Below are 22,359 nucleotides of genomic sequence, written 5' to 3'. Positions count from 1 at the left end.
TCATGCATTACGGTAATGGTAGTGGATGTATAATTTGTGAATGTTCCCTCTTCCGAAGAGAAATCCCTCCTTCAACAGTAAGCTGCCTAATCTGGCACCCACCGCGCTCTCCTGTTTAAGTTCATCCCCAACACACACACAGTAGGCGACACTCCAGAGTATCACCTTCCCAATTTACAACATTCTAGCAGCCGACCCTCCCAATTTCTTTCCAGAGAAATGCGCTGTTGCCTTCCCTGCCTTCCCATACCACACCCCTTCTTCCTGAGACTTTTCTTAATCGAAATCTTCGTTACGGAGGCACTATCTGCTTTACCTGTCTCCGTGTAACAGGGCTTCGTGTCTGTCCGTTCCACACACCCTTGACGTTACGGATCGATAATTAAATCTTAAAAGGAAAGGGGGACTTGACATTTTCCCTCGGTTTATCGTCTGCGAGTGACAATCCCGCGAACCGCCAAACAAAGGGATAGAGAAGCCTTTCGCACTCCCGACGTTCGTTTGGGTTCCGCTTCCTCTTCTAGGGTCCATGTCCGTCTGTCTGTCTTCGTCTGAGTGACGAGCCCTTCTTCCTTTCCTTCGTAGAGAAGGGAGTGTTGAGGAAAGGGTGGCGTATGTGTGCACTTTTATTTTGAAGAGTTTGTAACATACATTATTTTACTTTATTATTTTTTTTAGGAAAAAGAAAGAACAGTTCGTTTGGATCTTTTTCTCATTATGTTTGAATGACGTTTGCGTATTTGCATGCGAGCGAGTGTTTTAAAAGTTAAGTGGAAAAGAGAGATGAAATGTTCGCTAGCCTGTGTTTCGTTTCTTTTACTGGGACTGCGTAACACAAAAGTTGGCAGTGACTTGTCAGTGGAGAAGATATTTCATTCGATGGAGACATCTTATCTTCTTACCTTTTTAATTTTATCTATCTTCCATTTTCTTTACTATGATCAAAGGAATAATCAACCGAAGAATAAAAGTTGAAGTGGAAAGTTTCTGAGCTGGAAAAGTTGCAAAAGATAAAAGTGGGTTATTAGAGCAAAATTTTTAGCACCTTTTTCTCTGAGGTAAATCCCCCTCAGGCATTTTTAGATAAATAGTTGCGAAAAGTGTGGTTATTTCCAGTGAGAATTAAATGGTGGAGCCATCATTTCAGTTAGGCAAGCGGCAACTAAAACGACACAATATGGATCCATCCAGAGCCGCTGGAACTGGGCAGCCACACCGGGCGGCAGAATTTAAGCGCGGCAAAATTTTTAGAATTCCAAGAAATACAGAGCAACAAAATTTATGGATGGCAAAATATTTAGAATTTAGACTAGAACTCATAGGGGGCAAACTTTTTAGAAATTAAATACGCACCGGATAACCAAATGTAAGATCAGTAAAGATTAAACCGGGTGGAAATAAACTTAGCGCTGACCCTGGGTCCATCAAAGTAGAATTTGGGTAAATGCATCCCGGACTCGATTCCTTGGTAAGACAGCTTGGCCACTTAAATACATCGTGATTTTTCTCTTGTACAACATAACTACGAACCGGTTTTTCTAAAAGGCATTGGCATCAATAGCCCTCGGTTTTGTACAGCTAGTTCTGAAATACTTTACTGCAAATACTTGCCCAGTAATCGATCAGTAAACTACACAGTGGAAAATTTTACCAAATTTTCTTATGAATATATTTCAATAGCATTTTTAAAAGCATGCTTAAAGAAAAGCCGCCTAGACGGTATAGTGGTTAGGGAAGCCGACTGCGATACCGAAGGGTCCGGGTTCGAATCCCAGAGAAGGCATGGATGTAAATTGTCTGTCCCTCCATAGGAGGTAACGGTGGCCGCCTATTTGATGCCTGCAGAATGGAATGGCCACCACTTTCAGCCTTAGAAATCCTAAGAGTGGCCAATGCTAGACTCCTTAGGAGCGGACAATGCTAGAAAAAAAAAAAAAAAAAAAACTTAAGCCAGCCAGCAGATATTAAAAGAAATATCCACCCGTTGTCTTGGCTTCCCTAAAACACAATAAATTCAAAACCAAACTCAAAAAATTAATAATCTATTGGATCAGTTAAGTTAAAGATAACACATTAAGGCGTCAGAAGCGAAGACGAATCGAAGAACGATGGTAGACAAGGATACTTGGAAAATATTATTTTCAGCGGAATTGAGAAGAACAAAACCACACACCACAATTCATTAATAACGTGATTTATCATTTCAGAATCAGCGAATTACAATTGTTACGAACTGAAAATGCCAACTGTAATGTGAAGCATTGCAGAGAAAACAACGCAAGCGGAAAACATCGCTGTTCAAAATTGCTTCGTAGTGACAAAACATATTGGCACGTGAAACATCGTGCTAGAGGGGGGGGAAGGTGGCAAAGAATATCTGCAGTTTCAAGACTTCATTATGTAAAATACTACGATAAAAAAAGCAAAACATCGCAAGACAAAAATATTCTATTCTAAGAAGTTCCAAAATTCTACATAAACATGTTTTGAGGACTGTAAGGAAAAAAATTGACAGTGTTCCAAGGTTGTATAAGGGTTTTTATATTTCTTAGGTTTTGTCCTGTTTTCTTTTCGACAGCGAAGTTTTGTACATAGGTGTAATTTTGCCGAAATTTTGTTTTCGGAAACCGTCGAACAATAATTTTTGTGATGTCTCTCTCAGTTTTACTATCGCATTCCAAGCAACCAACAACGAAATCACTGTATTACTCTACATTTAAACTTCTTAATGGATTCGAAATGATAAGTTATAATCATTAAGGTAAAATTATAATTAAACATAAAACATTATTAATTTTCTATTCTAGGTGATAAATGCTAACATTAAAGGTGATAAATTATAATTTTCTCCTTATTAAATTGTAATTTCAATCTTATAAATTTACCAGTATTCCGCAGTTCCTGAAATCCGTTCATGCCGCACCTGTGGCCGAGAGGTTAAGTCCGCTGAATGCTGGTAGTTCAAACCCAGGCTAATACATGGTGTGCTGGCTGCATAGTTGTTTTTCATGGTTTTCCCCATGCGTAACATGGATCCAAGCCATTTGCCTCCAAATCCTCTTCGAAGGCATTCCTCTTCTTAGGCAAATAATCCTCGTGTGCTTTTTCATTTCAAATAACCTGCCTAACATATCCTCACAAAGTCTTCCACGAAGGCGTCCGTTGCCTTACGTAGACAGCACTCGAGTGCATTTTTATAATTAAATAATCTTGTAATCCTTTCTTTTAAACCTTTTTATTAAAAAAAAAACCGCATACGTTTCAAACGTAATTTATTTTGAGGGGGCGGGGTCGAAACATCAGCCTTTTTTCTGTTCATTTTAATATAATTTCCAGCATATAAAGTATTTATTTAATTTTAAATTCACAAGATCATATGCCAATTAAATTCACAAGGCCAAAATGTCAAAAACGTAAATACGTAACTCGTTATTTGCGTTTTTTCGCAACCAAAATATACGTGCCGTGCCGTCTACAAAGCCTTGGGTTCGCCGCCATTTTGAAGATTTCTACATTCATCATTATACTGATCGCTAACCTGTCAAATAAGGGAAAGATGTCTAAATTTCCTTTATTTTCTTCTGTTATGCATTTGCTAAAATGCAATCCATCCCAAAACTTTAAAGTATTTCCTTTATTATTCCTTCGCTTAAGTTTCAATCTCTTCAATTTGTCGTGTGGATTTCCAGTAAGTGACGAAAGAGTTTCTCCAGGATATTGCTCCATCTCCACGATCTCTGAAGTCGGTTTCTTTGAACAAGAAGAAATTTTGTTATTCATGATTTAAATTCAAGTCCCCATAAAATATTTTTAATAATTTACGTTCAAGTTACTTTAAAACACAATTTTCGGAATCAAACTTCCTACATGTGGGTTCCCTCTTTTTTTATACTTCTACTAAATTTATATTAGGAGATAATATAATCAATATTTCTTTAGTAAATTAATTATTATTATCTTACTTTGCAGCTATTGGGCAAGTATTAGAAAAATTTGTTTTCGAACTAAGTGAATTTAAGATCATTCAACATATATATATATATATATATATATATAGATAGATAGATAGATAGATAGATATAGGTAAAATCAGTGCCGGATCTAGAGGGGGGCAAGCCGGGGTCTTTGCCCCGGGCGGCAAATTCTGTGGGCGGCAAATTCAAGCGTGGCTCTGGATCGTATTTGGAATGTTTTCTAATTTTAATACAACATTAGTAGTTTTAAAGCCAGGTTTAAAAAAACCTTTTAAGAAAGTGTTATAAGTAATTACAAAGAAACCTTTTAATAGAACGAACAGTTAAAAGAAAGCTAAGTACAGCCGAATATGACTCTAAAGATAAAACCCGAGAGAGGATAATAGAGGGACTCCAGGCATCACTGACAAGGTCAGAAGACCCTGTCTCCGAGACTTCTGTTTCTGCAAACCCTATACCCCCTAAATATAGGGGGTCTATGGGGTGTTGAACAACCTCACTTGATTTCCAGTACTGTTCGCTTGCCTTGCCACGGGGGATAATTGCCTCTTTTACGCAGGCTCGCTTCAAGGTCTTGCCCGGTCGTATAGCATCTTCCCGCAATTAATTGAAGCCCTTTCAGTTCTCCCCGATAACTAACAATGGCCAACTTGGGTGACAGACAAAGAAGCTACGAACTGCGCTATGCTTCCCCTATTTCTAGGAACCCGAAGAGTTGCTTACTATAAAAAGTCATTTATCTTTATAAACGGGACACATTTGATTGAGACTATAAGTCTCTATTTTCTTTTTCAGATATTGTGAAAATTGTGCAAATATTAAATGAAAATACAGAGCAAATATTACATGAAAATGTAGTAAGAGCTAAAGTAAAAATTACTTTCTTTTATACTCATAGTATATTTTTCTAATGCTTAAAAGAATAATGAGCCAGAACTTTTTTATGTTCCACAGGAATTCGAAAATTTCCAAATCGTAACTCTTAGCTGCTATATGTTAGTTTCGGTAGTTATCATATATATGTGAAATAAGACTTAAGTAGTTAAAGTCTTGGACAAATGCTGCAGAGATAGTTGATGTACTAAAATATTTTCTCTAAATTCTTGAAATAAAAAGTGGTCAATTAATGTCAAAAACTAAATAGGAGTAAATTGAAATTAAACTGAGTTATATCGAGCTTCTTAAAATTATTATCCATATTTACTGATATAATTTTACGAAGCGGAATAACTGAGTTAGTTTGAATTTTCTCGTATTTAGTTTTAACATTACTTGTCCACTTTTAATTTCACTTTGGAGGGTAGTATTTAAGTTTAATATATCAATTTTGACATATGTAAACCAGATAAATTAATGACCTACATAAAATTTATATATATAGATATGTTTTATATATATATATATATATATATATGTTTATATAATCAACCTATCAAATATCGGATTTAAGAGAAGATGCTAATATTAATTTGTCGTTCAGTTTAAATTATTTTCTCCCCTAGATAAATATTAATGAATCTTCTTGAATAATGGAATGGTCTTAACTTTCAAATTCACCATTTTAGGTTAATAGTTCTAATCTAATTTTCAAAATTCTTTTCATTAAATCTAAATATTCGGTTTGTTAAACGGTTCTAAATTCATACAAATATTATTATAATGTATGTCATAGTAAGCTGTTATTTACTTTTCCAATTTTTAATCACTGAAGTTGAATTTACTTAACTTTCTTACAGATTCCATATTTTAAGAAATGTTTAAATATTTATTTTGTTTCCCAATCACTTCTCTCACCGATATAATATGAAATACATTTAATTTATAATGCACGTTTAATTAATAATTAAGAACATATGAAATCTGTTCATAATTAAACAAATAATTTCGAACTGTCTTATATTCATCTCTTAGAATTTTTAATCTCCTGTTCATCCATTTCTTTTTAAACTTGCATCATATATTTCTTTTTGCTGTATATTAGAATTTGTTTATGTTACCATCCCATCTTATTAGGATGGGTAAAAATTCGCACTGAATTTTGAATGAAATGCTTCACATACATTTGTTCTTTATCCATGAAATATCAGGGCAAGCTCAAAGTATTGGGGAAAATTTCTTGCAGTTAGCTCTCGTATTTATTACTGTTATTCAAGTAATTACCTGCTTTTTAGATATTTTTTACTTGTTATCGTGATTTGCAATTATATTTCTCTTATGTTTCTTTTCCTCTTGGCTGCTATTGGCTTCGAAAAGTAAAAGTAAATGTAACCCTTAGTTTTTTGAAAGAGGAGGTTTTGTGAGATGGAGAGTGTGAAAACTTCCTGGAGTTCCTAAGGAGAGAGGAAAACATTTTTCGCTTTATAAGCTCATTAGGTCCACCCCTGTCCTACCCTATTTCGTCAGGGGACTTATCTTTGTTAAACACTTAACGGTCTTCCTCTCAGTCTCTTTAGCCATTGTTTTCATTATTTAGTTAAATGTTTCATTTCGATGATGAGGAGGTAATTGTAGTTTTATTACAAAGGTACTCCGTAAACGCCTTGGTCTTTCGTCCCTGTAAGTGACGCTTAGAGTCCCTCTGTTTTTCTCTCTCTAAGCGGTGATATTCAAATGAGAAACAGAGCAATAGTATATTAAAGAACCTTGGAGCAATAGCATAGAGGCGCCTTATTTTCATACAGACGCCTCTTGGGAAGTAAATGAAGAAGCACTGTAAATTGTAACTATTTCCTAACGCCCAATACAAATTAACCTTGTACCATCCTGAACCAATAAAATAATTTAGATTAATGAACATCGAGAATATACAGCAGACCGTCAACGTGGACTATGCCTCTAAGAAATGAAGTAAGGCATTTTGATTTTTTGCAGCCGGTCGGCAACTTAGGCTTTAAAAATGGATTTATTATTTTTATATTTTTTTAAGTTTGGAGAGTTTTTTGTTCTCTCATTTTCTTTTAATGTGCCTGCTTCCAGTATTCTTCATTATATTTAGCGAGACGCAATCAGTTAGTTAGCGCTCGCATCCGCGAGCCCTAAGGCGCAACCCTAAGACTGTTGAGTGTAATTACGTCAATTTTTAATTTTCTTATTAAGTATATTATTTAAAGCAAAAAAATCATGAGAGCGTCTAGAAAATAACTCTCAGGAGCAGAATATAGAAAAAGAGCAAAAGACGGGACCGAACAGAGAAAACAAATTGCAGCTAAAATGAAAAAAAATGGCTTCACAGAAAAGACGAACCGTCAAACTCTGCCTCAACTTCCAATGATGTCGAGATTCTAAAGGATATTGATATTTCTTGCAATTTGCATAACCAAGATGAAGAATCTTCATCTATCATCCTTAAACAGACTACATTTCAGCAACTGAGAGAACAACCTTCTTCATCGACCTCAAACGAACGACGTGAAATTAGGGTATAAAGAATCTTCTCATTTAGGTGAGAGTGGGCAGCCGAAAGAAGACTTAAAAACTTTTGATTTGTCGGACCCAGGAAGTTGGCCAATCACAGAAAAAATGAACGATCAGCAACGTTCTTTCTTAAGCAGTCAGGCTGTATTATTAGCAAAAAAGCATCCAGAAAATATAGACCTTAGGTCCACTGAACGGGATGGCAGACATTTGACTTCTTCATTGTGGTACAGAACATTAGCAAATAGTGAAAAGATTAAAAGATCTTGGCTTATATATTCTAAACCTAAAAATGTTATATATTTTTTGTTCACCCTGTAAGATTTACCAGAAACATGCCACTGCCACTACATCAGCATTGTGTACTAGAGGATTCATTAATTGGAAAAAAGCTTCAGAAAGTTTAACTGAGCAAGAAGCATCTGAAATCCACAGAGAGTGCATGATTAAGTAGAAAATTCGACTACAACAACTGAAATTGTGTCAAGGCATCGATCGTGACATTGAACGACTAATTCACACAGAGAAAGAAAAGTGCAGAGAGATCCTGCACATAGTTATGGATGCTGTATTGTACCTTTCAAAAAACTGTCTTTCTTTCCGTGGGTCTGATGAAACCCCTAGCAGTCTGCTCACAAAGTGTCCTCGGCCTAGTCAAGGCATTTTTTTGAATTTAATGACTCTGCTAGCGAAACATAACTCAACTCTTAAGTACCAGTTAGAACACCTAAAAAAGGGACAAATATCATATTTATCAAAGACAATTCAAAATGAAATTATTGATATAATGGCAAAAACAGTTCGCAATAGCATTTTAAATTATATCAAAGAAGCCAAATATTATACAATAATGTTCGATTGCACTCCAGATGTGTCGCATACGGAACAAATGAGCCAGGTGATTCGATACGTAAAAATATGTGGTGATGTGTGTGAAATAAAAGAAAGCTTTATTGATTTCATAGAAGTTGGTGGAAAGACAGGAGAATGTATTTTTCAACGGATTATGGAAAAACTGGCACTTGATGGTTTGGATATTGGACAATAACGGACGATAACGGATCTAATATAGCCGGTACTTATAAAGGAGTACAAGCCAGGATTACAGAAATGAATAAACTGGCCGAATTTGTGCCATGTTTGGCTCATTCTTTGAATCTTGTCGGTGTGCATTCTGCCTCATCGTGCTCCGAAGCAGTTAACCTATTTGGAATTATCCAGAAGATATTTAGCTTTTTTGTCGCATCCACTATTCGATGGAATATTATGAAAAAATGCACAAAAACCAACTTAAAAGGAAGCAGCCAGACGAGATGGTCGGCAAAATATGTAGCTGTGAAAGCCCTTCTAACAAATTTACCAGAAGTAGTAAAATCCTTGAAAGAAATTAAAGATCTTTCTCTTAGTGCGGAATCAAAGTATGAAGCAGGACATCTGCTGCATGTTGTAAAAAATTTTGAATTTATTTTCAACCTGAAAATTTGGGCTAATATTCTTCTAGAAATCAATCGAATAAATATTGAAATTCAAAAGGAAGATATTATTCTTGCGCGTTCCGTCGAATTAATGGAAGGTCTGACCAAAACTTTGCAAAAAAATGAGAGAAATTCCTATAGAATATTGGATAGAAGAGTCTAAATCAGTAGCCGAAAAAATTGAAGTTGAACCTATTCTGACAAATAAACGAATTCTAAAGCGCAAAAAACAATTTGATGAATTCTGCGAGGACGAATCACGGACACTTCATCCTGTTCAGCTATTTTCTAATGCAATAAAAATTGTATTTGATCGAATCGTAGCAGAAATTAAAACGAGAGTAAACAGAGCTATTTCACTAAATTCAAATTTCGCATTTCTCAATGGTCGTGAAATATTGAATATGTAAACTGAAGAACTGCAAAAGAATGGAGCAGATCTTGCACGAAAATGTGAGGAAGATCTAAACGCATTTGATTTCTGCCAGGAACTTGCCGTTTTTAAAGAACAAGCCCCAATGCTATTCGGCGACATAAAAAAGGCCAGCGCTTTCAATCTTCTGCAACAGATCTGTACCTATGATTTGTAGGATGCTTTTTACAATATTTGTATTACACTGCGGATTTACTTGTATTGCACTTCCAACTACATCCGCAAGCTGTGAGCGAAGTTTTAGCAAATTAAAACTTATTAAAAACTATCTGCGATCATCGATGAGCCAGGAGCGTTTGTCAAGTCTCGCAATTCTGGCAATCGAAAACCAAACAGCACATCAAATTAATTATAACGATGCCATAGACTTATTTGCAGAACAAAAGGCTCGCAGAGTAAAATTTTAATCCCGTAATACTTTAAGAGCGTTGTAACTAAATATTATTTTGTAACTAAATATGTAAGCTTTTATTACGCTATCGGGCTGTGAGAAGACGATAGTAGAGTTCTTGAGTAGCCTACATATAAAGGCGTTATAGTGAAATGAAATTTTAAAGTGCCAGGTTAAAATTGCTGTTAATTTAGAAAAACTGGTGGGTTAATTATTGAATCCATTTCATTCGTGATTTATAACTTGTATATATTTGTTTAAGATAGTAATTGGTAATGTGTCATTTCTATATTTTGTACTATGCGGAACTGCTTTAGTATTTAGCACTGAATCGTTTTCCATAGTTTGGCTAATTATCGTTTCAAATATTGCAAAACTGCGCATTTCAGAGAAAATGTAAATTTGATTATTACAGTGCAAAAATGTCTTTTGTGTGAATATGCTAGTATTTATTATGTCATCGGACTGTGTAGAGTTCTTGAGTGGGCTACATAAAGGCGTTATTGTGAAATGAATTTTTAAAGTGCTACGTTAAAGTTACTGTTAGTATAGAGAAATCGGTATAAAATTATTCAATTCATTGCATTATTGATTTGTAATTTGCTTATATTTATTTAAATAATTTTTTTATTATTTAATAATGCGTTATTCCCATTTTTGTACTGTGCTGAACTATTTTAGTGTTTAGTATTGAATCGTTTACTATTTGTATCATTTATTAGTATGAGTAGCTATTGTTGCAAAATATTGAAAAAAATGCCTATTTCAGGAAAATGTAAGTTTGAATATTTCAGTGCATTGATTGTTTAGGAGCGTTCGCACGAGTTTTTAATTATATAACTTTTGGTATGTGTGTTGGGCTACTAGCGGCTGAGCGTCTGAATACTGGTAGTTCGGTCGGGGGTTAGAATCCCGGTGAATTAGCTGGTTGCGTGGGCGTTTCCGTCATTTCGCTCATGCGTAATTTGCATACGAGCCAATTACTCTTAGAAAGTATTCAGTGAAGGCATTTTTTCTCTTAGGCAGATAACCCTCTTATGGTTTGCTGTAAATAAAGAAACTAAACCATTTGTTATGTACATTTCTTTTTTATACAGAAATAATTAAACATTAAAAATGGCATATAAAGAATTTCTAACTATAAAATAGATTTTATATTTTATCTCAAACCGTACTTATTTCTATGTTTATTAAAAAATTAAAATTTGTTACAGAAACTTAAAGGAAGCTGTTTACGAGGGCGGCAGTTTTACGTTTTTGCCCCACCTAAGAAAAATGCTAAATCCGGTGCTGTGTAAAATTATGTATATATGTTACGGTGAAAGACCGAAATCTGGAGAATGTCGACTTTCACCGGTGAATGTCAACATTCACATAGTCTCTTGGTGTATGTCCGAAATATTTTCCAAATACTCTTATTTCTGACTTACACTGGTCAATGTCGACATTCACCATGTACTACTGGTGAATGTTAAACATATAACAATATTATATTTTCTTCTCCGTAATTCAGTCGCGAATAAACGCACTTGAGACTTGAAATAAGAACTTAAGAACATGAGAACCTAAAACACACAATACATTCAAAATGAGAAAGGAAAATAATAGAAGTTAAAAACTTACTTAATTATATAGTACGTTCTAAATGAGAAAATAAAATAACAGTAATAAAATAAATTATGTGATTCAAATCTTATTTATTGCAACAACTTAAACTATTATGGCACTTTATGACCTCTTTTTTCGACTTACACCAGAGCATATCTGTGATTGTTGACATACACCGGTGAGGGTCCGAATATACAAGAATGTAGTGCAATATTCGATCTTTCACCAACGTATTTGGTGAATGTTAACAATCTCCGGTGAAAGTCGACATTCTCCAATTTCGGTCTTTCACGGTAAGATATGTTATATATAATTTTACATATTTACACGACATTTATTTACAAAAGTATTTAAATTCAACTGATTTATCAGCAAGTGGAAAATTAATAATGAAACATACGCTTTTTATTATTTAATAAATCACTGTCTTATTACACATTTATTTAATAAACAAAACAAATGCACGTGCAAGTGATTAAAAAACTGATGTTTGATTACTTTAATATGTTGCTAAGAATTTTCTTGTTACAATAAGCATTTCTCTTACATCTTCTTAAGATTTCATCAAAAAATTCAATGATTTTTTTTAATATATCAGTGCTTATTCTTAATCAATAATGTCTTTCACAATAAAACCAATGGGCATTCATCTTCAGCGGGAGGGAAATTTTAATTTTGATTTATATTTTCTTTTTGTGTTTTTGATATGTGTTTCTAAATATGAGTAAATAATTTTGCATTAACAATTACTGCGGGAAGGGTACTATAGAAATAATGGACTGGTACACGTGGTTAAAGATATCATTGGAAACTAAAGTTTCGGATATACAATGTTGAATTTTTCAATTCGCCAATACCATCAAAATTTAATCTTTGAGATTACATACGCATTCATTTACTTAAAAATAACATTTTAGAAAACACCACAAAAATTTACTTTAGAATAACATTTTAAAAACGTATCTAAAATTAAGTTAGCCATTCCAATTATATATATATATATATATATATATTTATATTTTTTTTTTTTTTTTGCTAATTAAACTACTAATAACATAAATTTTTATATCTTTCCCATCAAATTAGATGTTTCAGTCGCATCCTGTGGGTTCTTTAATTGCTCAAAACTTGTTATCATTTTGCTAATTATTTCAAAAGGATTAAAATAGATGAAAATTGGGTATACATCATTATGAGGTTTCAAATCTTTGAAACTTTCTATAAATTTTTCTATAAACTTTCTATATATTTTTAGAGATAAATTTTAAAATATGGTTCATTATTTCAATTACTTATTATAAAAACAAAATAAAGGAAATGAAAAATATATGGAAAATGAAAGTAATCTCAATAGAAATAAGGGCATGCGTCATTCCCAAATTTAAACGAAGGAGGAAATCATGGAAGTGCAAAATTAATTAATTAAATAATAGGAAAAGAAATATATCAAGAAATCCATACCCTCAAAAACTCATGCATCTATAATCAAAAGTTCCTCTAATTTCTTTTTCTGAATAAAGAAAACAAGGGGAAGCCGAAATGACCTGCGACGGATCACAGTTTGTGGATAAATGTCAATCGCAAAACGTTATGAACAAGTTCAAACATGCTGCAACGAACAAATCCATTGGATCTGCAACGAATGCTGCAACGAACAAATCCATTGGATCTGCATTGGATCTGCAACGAATGCTGCAACGAACAAATCCATTGGATCTGCATTGGATCTGCAACGAACAAATCCATTGGATCTGCAACGAATGCTGCAACGAACAAATCCATTGGATCTCGCAGCGATTTTTATCGTGTCGAATATTTTAATTGAAACTGTTTTTTATAGCTATCGCACATATTTATAAGAAGCAATACTGAAACTAACTTTTGTAAGTACCTGATAATTCAAAAATTTTGCTTCCCCCCCTCCCCGAGATATAAACCTCAAGCACATCAGAAGACTGTTTTCTTAAACTTCCACCTAAAACATTTCAGACAGAGGAGAACGTAGATTTTATGCAATCAAGGTACGGTATAAATAATGACGTGCCACACTGAGAGTTCCTATAGTGATATAAAAGAGTACTAATTGCGCTAATCCATCTGTTTCCATCTATGCTTTCACCTGATACAAAAGCTTTCTTTGTCAGGCCCATCAACGGCCGAGCGGTAAAGTCGCTTAACATTGGTAGTTCGGTCCGAAGCTCGAATCCCGCAAACGGCCTGGGTGGCTAAACGTATATGTGATATTTTGGCAGTCGAGCACATGAGTGACGAAGCTTGCCATCAGAGTCCGGGCATTGTTTGGCTGATTGGAATACAGCAGAAATGATGACACAGACAGATTTCACTTTTTACTATTCCATATATTTATTTCAATTTTCACCGCAGATCATTTTTAATTTAGATGAAATTCTCCAAATTACATATTCAACAGTGATTTAAACTAAGTACGATTAAATTTAGACTTTCTCCGTCATAACTATTCTAACAAAGGAAAGATGGATTAAGCAGCAGCGAAGTGTTGTAGCGCAGGAGGAGAGAAGCAGTCTGATGCAAAATGGCGCGACTTCGTTATTTATAGAAGCGGTTACGTAATAGGCTCGAATGTTCTCGAAAATACTGGTCTAGGGGGAAGATTCTGAAATTGCGGAAAGTTAATTGGAGGTTGCTTGTTCGCGTAGAGCAAAGCCATCGTATTTTTTATATTTTACATATGTATACATACATTTGGTTCCGCAGATCGCAATAAAAAAGGGAAGTGCACAATTAGGTGTTGTAGCAGTACCATTCACAAAATTTCGGCGCTCTACGACTAATCGCTTTAAAGGTTATGTGAGATGCGTACAAACGTCAGGAAAAACTGCCTCTTGAATCTATTTTAAATCCATTTCACAAACCGCTTTGGGAAAAACAGGCCTTTATTCTGCTCGTAAGCGCATACATCACGCCCCCCCCCCAAAAAAAGTCCAAATGGATTCGGGAATGGTCAAAATGGATACTTTTGTTGAAATATGATACTCGAAATTTTTCGCAATGACCTGTATGTTATATTGACCAGTATCTGTACCAGTATTTTCGAGATTTATATTCCTTATTATATATATGTCATATTTATATTCCTTTACTTCGTACGAGGAAACAGAAATCGCCAAAGAAACTAAAATCGCTGCCATATGCGATACACTGAAGAAATCTCGCCATTTTGATCGAACAACCAACTAATTTTTTTAATAAAACATACAGAATAACTGAAAAGCATTTTAAGCGCGCGCATTTTCAAGCACGGATATGTTATGCACGAGGTTTCTTTACATTTCTTACTGGGTACCTTGTTGGTAGCGTGGCAAAGCAAAGACGTTACAGCGATAAAGATATTAAAAATTCAGAAAGTTTTTAGATATTAAAATAAACTGCTTATATTTATCGTTTATAACTGCTCTAATAGTGCTACACCAACACTTTTTTACCCATACTTACATTAACTGAAACTTACATACATTAGTTAAAAGACGCATAATTATTCTTTAAAATGGAACAAAATTTTAAATAGTGGTTCAAAAAGTGATTATCAGTAATAGTTACTAATTCTTACAACGGTCCTCCTCTATACTCAGTATTCGAGGTATAAATTCTAAGCAAAACGTGTTTCCTCGAAAATTTAACGTTGAAGTGTCTAGTTCGACAACTCCGAGCTTCTTGCCGACGAAGCATATAATTTAAGTCCGATTTACATACCGGTCATACAAGCAACTACTGGACATCCGTTTCAAATTTACTACAGTGTTTTACAATGTTTCATTATTTTTAGATTAAAGGTGCTTTCCGAAAGAAATTTAGACAAATTACTAGCGTCAAACATTTAAAACATCACCTTTCAATCAAAGCCTTCCATAATGATTTTGTAATTCAGTACAACGTTTCATTACCTTGGCATTTCAGAGGAAGAGCTGTTTAGTCACCACTCATCAATCAAACTTAAGGCTTCACTCATGCTCATAGATAATCCTACGATAAAACTGTTCAGGCGGTAATAAGAAGAACTAATCTGAATTTAAATGCATGCCAGTATCCTCCCTTCTTTCTCGTCTTTGTGTTGGATGAGAAGGAATGAACTTGGTGTTGCGGTGCGTATATTTGTATCACACCCAAAAAGGGAGGTAACTGTGCTAGATAAAGTGGCTGGAAACTAGCACATTAATTCATTTCTCATACAGCAGTAATGACAATAATAAAGGAAGGCGGTATGGTAGTTACCAAATTTAAAAGATATCAACATGCGGGGTCAGGATGGTCCGCTAGACAATAAGAGCACCGGCCACAAGCGAAGTGACGATTTGTTGGAATGGTTAGGTAACTCAATATTTGTCGCAAAAGGACATAATGAATACCTTTCTTTAAAAAAAAAAAAAATACAGTCGGCGGAGTTTTAAAAAAAGATCTGATCTGTGTACACCACATGACTTCCTTTTACGGCCTATTAAATTATGCACACTTTTTCCTGCATTTCATTTAAACGTATTTCATGGAATTTCTTTAAAGATATATTTTTCATTCAATTAATTCAGTTCTCACTTCGCAGCAAGGCAAAAAATACATAAAATCTCAAACCATCTTCATTAAAAAATTGAAAAATATAGAAAAACATAAAACACCAACTACAATTAAAACATTTTTTTTTACAATTCAAGTTAGAGTTTCTACGCAAAAATAAGCAATTCGGCCAGCGGGCAAGAAGGAAGATTTTTCGGTGCACAAAACCGAAAGTTTACTATTAGTCTCACTCGGCAATGTAGAAACTGACTTAATTCACTATTCTGTTAAGTTTGAAATGTTTACAAATGGCTGCTCCATTAGGCTTTGTCGCACTTAAACAACTGTTTGATAATTCTGCAACTATTGCATGCAGATTAACTAAAGGCATCAAAACCTTAACCAGAACATAAGAAAAACCTAATACAATCACTTTATGTACATCTATATTTATACACTTTTAGTATGACCGATTGCAACCAAAAAGGTGTACAGCTACATTTTATTGTAGCCCCATGTACAATATTTCAGCATTCTAAGACTACTCGTTTTTAAGTTATGCGAGAAACATACATACGGACGGACGTCACGGCAAAAAATCTATTGTGAATCTATTTTAAATCAATTTTTTAATCCAGTTTGGGAAAAGGAGACCTTTATTCTGTCCGTACATATCACACAAAAAAATCGTTCAAATGGATTCGAAAGCGGTCAAAATGGATATTTTCCTTGAAATATGATACCCGAAATTTTTAGCGATTACAATACTTCTTTTACTTTGTACAAGGAAGTAAAAATAGAAATGTTCGGTTTTATGCAGTTTCTTAGATTTCTTGTAACTGACTCGGCATTAATTTTCTTAAAGATTATTCAGTGTTACATACCATTTATCTTTTTTATACATGTATATATATACAATTTAGCATAAAACATATGTACCACTTGCAAGCACATAATGCATAAAATAATAAAAGTTTATTATGTTTCAAAATACAATGGCATGCAAAAACGAAATGTTTAAAATCAAATATAATCCCATACATATAGATTATTTAGTTGAACATTACTACGATATTAAAATGTTATAGAATATAACGTTATTCGTGAATAATTATTCAGTTTATAGTAATATAGTTTCTAATATTTGAAGCTGCTGATGGCCATTTGAAATTCAAACGTTATGCATATTTAATGTAAAGTAATATAATACAGCAAACATTAATAAGGGAGCTAGTAAAGTTTGGAAACGTGATTACTTCCTGAAACTATATTATTGCATGAAGAGGAAAACTGGTTGCACAATAGCTAACAGCTAACCTTTTAAACGACGGATGCTATCCTAAATGAGACTCTTTTAAATTCAGATGTACCATGAATAGCACAGGAAAAGTAAATAACAATAAAAATAATTTTCCAAATTGGTCATGACTATAATGTTTTCTTCATCAATAATTTAAACAAAATTTACTTTTTACTTACTTTGATTAGCATCACAAAGATGATAACAGCTTTGCATTTAAATGTACGTGAATATTTCACAAAAACACGCCTCGTAACAGCAATGTAAAAATAATAATTTGACATAACTGCTTCTAAAATTAAACATATACCTCAACACTCTGTTTTTTGCTCAAGAAAAAGATATTTCGAGACTTCATAGGATTATATAACGCCTTTTAATGAAGCCAAGATTTGGTATGATGGAACTTAAAAATATTTATAACTATTTATTTAGCTTTTTAAAACATAATATGCTTTAAAAAGTCGAACTAAATATGCCTTCGCTCATTTGACGATAAATGACAATGAGCAGGTAGAAGAAATGAATGTATCAAAAATATTTTGCCGAAATTAATTCCAGACTCTATGCAACAAACTGAAGATGGATAGGAACATTTATCTGTAAAATTATACGTAACTTCAAATAGATTTGGGATAACGGTAGCTAAAAAACTTAATGTATCGATTTAAAAATACTTTGTTTCTAAGACATACAAAGTCATGAAATATCCGTATTTTATAAACAAAAAATTAATCATTATCCTGTCTATTTCTTGGAAATTAACTTATCAAATTTCTATAGCTAAAATACCAAAGTTTTCAGGGAAAAAAATTATTTCTCTTTGACTTCTTTGAAACGCAGAAAGTCCAGGCAAATTCATTTTTAACAAATATAAGAGAAGAAAATGCAGAGAGAAAACTGATTTAACTAACACTTTCCGTTCTTATGATGCGTATGTAATGATAATATACATACTGTTAGTTAAATTTCAGTGTTATTATATTGATATTTTGTTATGCGCAGATGCCATACGTTGGAAAGAAACTCTATTACTTTCTTTTATGTTATTATTTGTTAACTTTCTTTTGTGATTTAATAATATTTTGTATTCTAATGAGTGACTATGGACAGCTGGCAATTCTGAAAATACATTCATATAATATGCCAAATGATCAGACTTAATATTATGATAAATTATATGAAGAGAAAAGTAAAAAATCCGTCTAACTAAACTACATGTGAGAGATGCTTTCGAAAAGAATAGTTTGAAAAACTATAACTTTTACTATTTGTAAACATTAAATACAGCTAAAATAAGTAGATTACTGTAAATATAAATGAATAAATCAATAAATCGATAAATTATTGGTTTTTATGTAATCTATATCAATAATGAGATATATTTATAAAAAGAATAGAGCGCTTTATAAAACCAATTTAGAATAATTTAGTGTTATAAAATAATTTTGCTTAGATACTTGGGGAGCCAACTCTGTAATATCCAAATACCAAATTTAAAAACAAACTTATATATTTTTTAAAATCCCTCATTAATATTATCTCAATTTTTAAATCGTTACAAATAAATTAAATGCACGGAGAAATGGTTATCCCTCTTGATATATACATTTATTTTTTAAATTTAAGAATGTAGTCTAATAAAATTTCGATAATTCTAATGTAACTAGATTGATATAATCTAAAACATATATTAAACTAATAACTTGACATTTATATTGTTGACTCCGACGTTATTAATTAAATGAAAGCTCAAGTTACATAGAAAACACAAGGGATTAGGACCATTAAAATCAAGCGATAAAAAGCGTAGTTTCAAGAAAAATCGTTTAAGTATAACAAACTGCTTTCCAATAAACAGTAACTGAATTAAAAGTAGGACATTTGAAAGAGCATTACACTTTTTGTCACATAGTTCAGAGCTGCTGTGCAAAAGCAATAAAAAGGGGAAAATATACAAAATATTCCTTCCTCCCCCCCTCCACAAAAAATAGAAAGAACTGACAGCGTTATTAAAAAAATAACTAGAGTATTAGCAAAAACGATTTTTACAACATCATGTATATTAGTTATACTTTATCAAAACGAACTGAGAAATAATAAAGGTAAAAGAAACTTGCCATGATATCAGGGGGTATCCTTAAACACGTTTTACATGAATTTAATAATTTGGTACTAATTGGTAATACATTATTTTAAATAACTTTTAAAGTAGATTTTACATGAAATTTCTTATAAGATTTTATAAGAAAAAAAAATTCTTTTATTCATTATCATTCAGTGAATTTGTAACACTAAAAAAGTGTCAATTATTTGCAAATTTTCCAGGACTAGTTTAAATGGATTTACCCAGCCATCTCCTCAGCTGCCAAAGTGAAAATGAAGGAGATAAGCTAAGATTTGTTGTTTGACTTCTAAATTAATCTTTGTTCGGCGTGTTATTTTAACCTAAATTATAGGTAATTGCTTATCATGCGAAATGCAAATAATTAAAAGTTCTGTAACCTGGCATGCCGTTTATCTGCATATTTAGAAAGTTTTGGCTTGCTTTAGGTGATTATGGCAAAGCCACGAGGGTTATCTGCCTAAGCGAAGGGATGCCTTCGTCGAGGGCGTTCTAAGGGAATATGGATCATATGCACATTACACATGAGGAAAACCACGAAAACGCCCATTCCGCCAGCCCGTTCACGAGATTCGAACCTTGGACCGAACTACCAGTGCTCAGCGACTTTACCGCTCGGCCGCTGGTGGGCATATTTAGAAAGATATGCATAAATAATTAACAATTCGTAACTTAAATATATAAATAATTAACGAGAGTTTATTATGGTGATTTTTCTCCATGGAATAAAAACAAGGCTTATTTTGAAATAAAACGAAATCATAACAAAAGAAAGAGTTAATTTTTATGAAATTAAAAGTTTTTTATTGTTTTCAAGATTTTATTCATAATCTAATCATGTTTTAATCAAAGAATCAAGAATTATAAAATAATCAAGGATTATAAAATTTAAATGTTTATGTCTTAATTATTTATTTAATTTATCCCTTCATACATATTATACTTCATATATACATAATTCATATATATTCTTAACAAATTCTAAACTGTGTTAGTTTTCTAAGTAAGTAATAGCATTTGACAAATACACTGACTACCAATAAGTATTTGGACACCTGTGATAGAAAAGAAAAACTAACTTTATTCAAAATCAATAGTTGGTAGAGCCTCCACCAGAGGTAATTACAGAGTGGAATCTCCGGGGCATACTTTCCACAAGTCTTTGTATGACAGCTAGTGGTATTTTCTTCCACTCGGCTTGGAGAAGACATAGAAGTTCCTTCACCGATTTTGCACGGGTAGTGCACCCCTCAATTCGGCGATACAACTCGTCCCAGAGGTTCTCGATAGGGTTCAGGTCTGGACTCTGGGCAGGCCAGTCCATTCGATGAACTCCATTGGCACCATACCAAGCCTTGGTTAACGTCGAACATGACAACTGGCATTGTCGTCCTGAAAGTAACAGGGGTCCAACCCATAAAACTGCCACAACGTAGGAAGCACATTGTCATCCAAAATAGTGCAATAGGCATCGGAGTTGAGCTTACCATGAATGTCGACCAAGGGTCCCAGCCCGTACCAGGAGAAACACCCCCAGACCATAATTCCACCTCCGCCGAACTTGACTGTTGGCACAATGCATTCTGGCAGGAGACGTTCTCCAGGTGGATGCCAGACCCAGACCCTGCCATCCCAACGGTAAAGGGTGAACCTTGATTCGTCACTCCAAAGAACCCGTTTCCACTGATCTACGGTCCAATTTCGATGTGCTTTGCACCACATTAACCGAGCAGCGCGGTTGGACTTTTTGATCAAAGGCTTATTGGCAGCAGCACGACCATTAAAACCAAGCAGATGTGCTTCCTTACGGATAGTATTCATTGAAACAATACTCCCGGATGCCTGTTGAACCTCCTCGCAGATGAGGGCCATCGGTTGGGTGCGGTTCTTCCGAATTTCTCTGGACAGCACTCGTCGGTCTCTATCTCCCAGTTTCGTTGGTCTGCCGACTCGGTCCGACAATCACCGTTCACCTTCTACTTCTTAATCACATAGGCCACTGTCGATTTTGGGTACTTCAGATCGCTAGATATGTCCCTTAAGGATCGGCCACATTTGTGATACCCGATAATTATGTCACTCACTCACTCACTCGAAATCAGAGGGCTCCGAACTGCGAGACATCTTGCATGCGACTAAAGCCAATGCTGTTTCCTACACGATATATACCGGCGGAGTCCGTGACGTACTTTAGGACCGCAGATATCGTCATTTGCATAGGTGTCCAAATACTTATTGGTAGTCAGTGTAATTTCTCTATATGAAAGAAACAAAGTTTGAATTTCAAGAATTTTATCAGTTTAAAAAATAAACACTATTTTCAAAGTATCTCCTTAGCTAATCTAACGGAAGACTGAAAAGCATTAAATTCATATAATAAATACAAAGGATGATAAATTAAAAAAAAAATAAAAGTAAAAAAAAAAAAAAAAAAAAAAAAAAAAAAAAAAAAAAAAAAGGTGCATAAATTCGTGTACCTTATTTTTGCGAATAATGTAACAGCAAATCATTGTATTGTAACAATTCATAAATACAATTCACACAAAGATTATTATTGATATCTCTATTACCAAGAAATTTGGCCTCCATGTTTTCTGTTCTCAAGCAACTCATCTTGTAGCAAAAATAGCACACCCATTTGAATTAATAACCTGATAGATATATTCTAAGTAACTATTTTGTATCACTTCAAATAATAAAATACTGTGTAGTACTCAGGCAATGAAACGCAAAATTTACTTCCAATTGAATAACAGTTGAACTTTTTGAAGCGTTTTCTCTGTTGGTTAAACAGGTCGGAAACTTCCATTAACTAATTTCATACTTGAAAAAAGTCTGCCTGAATTAAAAATTAAATATAAATTAAATTATTAAAAAAAATATTTTCTCCGTATCTAAAACTTCTTTCATTACCTCATATCATCATTAAATAGATGACAGCTCAATATGAAATGCAAGAATGAATATAATTCATTTTAGTTGCAGTTATTTCTTGGCACTTTCACACTTCAGCAATTACAGAATAAAGATCTCATATGCATCAATTATATAAGAACAAAAATAGGTAAATAAAAATAAATAAAAAATCAGAATGATTATGCATCGGGTTTTC

General features: G+C 33.6%; 1 protein-coding gene across 1 annotated transcript in view; it reads right to left on the bottom strand.

The window, feature by feature from the left end:
• LOC118186312 (protein tiptop-like) overlaps positions 1-22,359 on the bottom strand; it is a 331,058-nt gene that overhangs the window by 48,068 nt on the left and 260,631 nt on the right. The gene's annotated exons all lie outside the window — the stretch shown is intronic.

The sequence above is a fragment of the Stegodyphus dumicola genome, chromosome 1 (genome assembly GCF_044657685.1).
Source record: "Stegodyphus dumicola isolate Sdum_Otavi_A_Nest chromosome 1, ASM4465768v1".
NCBI lineage: Eukaryota > Metazoa > Arthropoda > Arachnida > Araneae > Eresidae > Stegodyphus > Stegodyphus dumicola.
This window is presented reverse-complemented; position numbering and strand designations above follow the sequence as displayed.